Consider the following 4,372-nt stretch of genomic DNA (forward strand, 5'->3'; position numbering starts at 1 on the left):
GTTAATGTAAATTTGCCACAGTTGCATTGCTCGGAAGAAACAGAAAAACAAAAATCAAGGGTTCACCAGTAAATAGATGGCTTACAATCAGAATTCTATAAAACTCAGAAGTAACTGTTCCCCTGATATTTCAAACCAATATGGAGCCCTTTTCCTAGACCATGAAAAAAATGTATTCTTGAGTTATTCTGGTCAGCTTACTAATTCAGCTGGATCCAGTGTAATAGTGAAATAAATTTTACTTTCTTATCAGCAATTACGGTGGCCAAAAAAATCCAAAGCAACAAGAAGCTTGTCTACTTGGTCAGGAACGTGAGGTCCTACCTTCCCCTGTCCTTTTGTGGAAAACTGTTTCTCCACCCTGACACCACTTAAGTTACCATGTAAGTCTCTGGTTCCCTTCACTTAATTTCTTTCGAAAACCTCTCCCCTTTTCCATTTATTTGGTTTCCCACCATTCTCTTCAAACTGCTCTCTCAAAAGGTGCCATGATCCTCAGATGCTGAAAGACCGCCATGCGCCACGTGACCCTAATGACTGTCCCCTCCTCCTGGAAGCTCCCCTCTCTCTTGGCTCAGGCCAGGGTGTCCTCTCCCTTTTCTTCAGGTTTCTCTGAGGATTTCCCCTGTGTGCTCTGCTGAGACCTGGGTTTCTAGGCACTCGTTTCTTGGGTTTATTTCCACACATAACTGTCAAGTGCCTTTTACGTGCTTGGCAATGTCTTAAGGGTCTAACTTCAGCTCGACTTTCCCCCTCGTCTCTGCAGTTATTACCTCTGCTATTTCATCCAGCCTCGAGGCTTTAATTATCCACTCTCTTTATCTTCTCCTTTTTGGTCACTGCTTTAATATATAGCCTTATTTTTTCTTTCCTGGACTTTCACAAAGCTGCCTAAATAATCTTCCTGCTGACAGTTTTTCTATATACATTTTTTAACTTTTTATTTTATACTGGAGTATAGTTGATTAACAATGTTGTGTTAGTTTCAGGCGTACAGCAGAGTGATTCGGTTATACATATACATGTATCTATTCTTTTTCCAATTCTTTTCCGGTTTAGATTGTTACATAATATTGAGCAGAATTTCCTGGGTGATACAGTAGGTCCTTGTTGGTTATCCATTCCTGCTGACAATTTTATTAACTACCATTCATCCTATAGAGGGTATCTTTCCCCTGCCTTTCTCTCCTTCCTTTATTTCTCTTATATTTAATATAAAATGTGTTTCAAAATGTCCCCAAATTTAGATAACTAAAAAGAGGAGAAAAATCGATGATAAGCCTTTAGCGTGCTTTCTGCCAGAATTTTTTCAGGTATACATTTTTTAAAAAAGGAGTTGGGGAGGGGGAAATTTTTTCACCCTTCAATAATTAGATAAATCTTGTCTATTTGAATTGCTCCAAAACATGAAGAAGAAACCTTTTGTCAGCTACAAATTGGCACTTGCCATCCACCTCTACAAGGATTAAATCAAGCGCTGCTGCTGATTTTCACCACCCCCTGAAAGGAGTTCAGGGTGGAGAGCAGAAATGAGGCCCTCTGTGCTCTGGGAAAAACTGGCAGAACAGGTCTTCAGATAGTTAGATATTTTCAGGAGCTGATTTTATGAGCCCAATTCTTGTATCTCCTCATATCTAGAAAAGCACTAAAATCCTTCACGATGATGTCTGGTCCTCGTGAGGAGCAGTAACCTGCATGAGAGTAGCAGAAACATTCCGTAAAAAAATATGTGCTTGGGCTTCGCTGGTGGCGCAGTGGTTGAGAGTCCACCTGCCGATGCAGGGGACACGGGTTCGTGCCCCGGTCCAGGAAGATCCCACATGCCGCGGAGTGGCTAGGCCCATAAGCCATGGCCGCTGAGCCAGCACGTCCGGAGCCTGTGCTCTGCAACAGGAGAGGCCACGACAGTGAGAGGCCCGCTTAACGCAAAAAAAAAAAAAAAAAAAATGTGCTTGATTGCATGGACTCCCCCTTCCCTGAAATCACATATATACTGACCTTCCCCTGCCTCTTTGGAGCAGTTTCTCAGAACTATCTGAAATGCTATCTCCCGGGGTGCGGTCCTCATTTTGCCCCAAATAAAACTTAACCTGCAAATCTCACGTTGTGCATTTTTTAAGCTGACGCTTTCAAATACTTTTCCTGAAGCCAGCAAAATACTGATAAGAAACCTGATATAGATATCTCACCCCCCCAAAAAAGAAAAAGATCAATCTCATTGTGGAAATTGTGCAAAAACAATAAATAAAATATGAGCAGATATAGTAGAAAAATTAAAATGGTAAATAAAAGACTGAAGAATGATTTAATAGTAAGAATTTTATTGAATTAAAATGACATGTTAGGGCTTCCCTGGTGGTGCAGTGGTTGAGAGTCCGCCTGCCGATGCAGGGGACACGGGTTCGTGCCCCGGTCCGGGAAGATCCCATGTGCTGCGGAGCAGCTGGGCCCGTGAGCCATGGCCTCTGAGCCTGTGCGTCCGGAGCCTGTGCTCCGCAATGGGAGAGGCCACAACAGTTAGAGGCCCACGTACTGCAAAAAAAAAAAAAAAAAAAAATGACATGTTAATAGGACAAGGATAAATTTTAATCACTGTTTCAAATAATGCCAAATTAGACCTTTGATAAAATCCAAATTGCAGTCCTACCTTAAAAGAACTTTGAGAAAAATAAGAGCAAATGATACTTTCTTGACATGATACTAATTTCATTTCAGCATCATGCTTTATAGGTAAAAATGAGAAAATTTTCCCTTGATAACGGAAACAAGAAAAGAAATTTCAGTTTACTCTTGTTTGCAAAGTAACAATGCATTTAGATGAGAGAAATATAAGGTAGAAACACAAGAAATAAAGTAAACAGAGCTATTTGCAGAAGATTTGTCAGTATACATGAAAAATTGAAGGTTATCAACTGAAGGAAAATAATAGAAACATAAGATTTTATTCAGTATTTTTGCATAATTTTCACAAACAAGACTATCTGTGGTTTCCTTTGGAGGAGCTGTCTATGAAATAGTGCTTGTTGGCTTTGCAAATAGAATTTGAAAGTGTTTCTTCTTTTTATTTTGGAGCCATTTAAATAGACCGAATTTATCTGATCTTGGAAGGTTGAATAAGTCACATGTTAAAAAATATAAAAAGCAAAAACCTAAGTCTGATAAAAGCTTGGTAGGAAGCTAGTAAAGTAGTTACAAAACAATTATACAAAAGACAATATAATGGATTTAACAGTACTGTCTAAAATAGCAAAAGTCTAGGGATGAACTTCAAATGAGTAATGCAGAATGTATACACACCCGAAAAAAGAGAAGAAAACTTTAATATTCTGCTGAGATTTATAAAGGTGATGAATAAATAGAAAAGTATATCTTGATATTGGTTAGAAAATGTAAAGGAATATTAATAGCTGAATTTCTAAATTTGATGGGATCCCAATGAAAATGACTAAAAAGTTTAGAATTGGAAGGAGCAGGGCTTTAAAAATATTGGGTGTGCAAACTAGTAATTTGATAGGTAGTTAATATCTAAAATACATATATATCATGCAACTAAATAGCAAAAAAAAAAAAAAATACAGTTGACCCTTGAACAACATGGGTTTGAACCGCACGGGTCCACTTATATTCAGATTTTTTTTCATTAAACACTACTACATGATCTATGGTTGGCTGAATCCGAGGATACAGAGCTGCAGATATGGACGGCTGACTGTAAAGTTAGACACGAACTTTCAACTGTCTGTGGGTCTGCGTCCCTAACCCTCTCATTGTTTCAAGGGTCAATTGTCATTTGATTTAAAAATGGGCAAAGGACGTGAATAGACGTTTTTCCAAAGACATGCCAATGGCCAACAGGTATATGCAAAGGTGCTCAACATCACTAATCATCAGGGAAATGCAAAGCAAAACCACAATGATATCACCTCACACCTGTTAGGATAGCTATTATCAAAAAATCTAGAGATAACAAATGTTGGTAAGGATGCAGAAAGAAGGGAACACTTGTACACTGCTAATGGAAATGAAAATTGGCACATAGACTTTGGAAAACAGTATAGAGATTCCTCAAACAATTTAAAAAGAAAGAGCTACCATATGATCCAGCAATCCCACGTCCAGGTATATATCTGAAGGAAACAAAATCAGTACTTTGAAGAGATAGCTGCACTCCCCTGTTCATTGCAGCATTATTCACAATAGCCAAGATAATGAAAGAACTTAAGCGTCTGTTGATGGATAAACGGATAAAGAAAGTGTGAAATACACATACAATGGCATATTGGTCTGCCTTACAAAAAAGAAGATCCTGCATTTGTGACAACATGGATGAACCTGGAGGGCATCATACTAAGTGAAATAAGGCAGAAAGTGG

Source organism: Phocoena phocoena, chromosome 4 (assembly GCF_963924675.1).
Source record: "Phocoena phocoena chromosome 4, mPhoPho1.1, whole genome shotgun sequence".
NCBI classification, from domain to species: domain Eukaryota; kingdom Metazoa; phylum Chordata; class Mammalia; order Artiodactyla; family Phocoenidae; genus Phocoena; species Phocoena phocoena.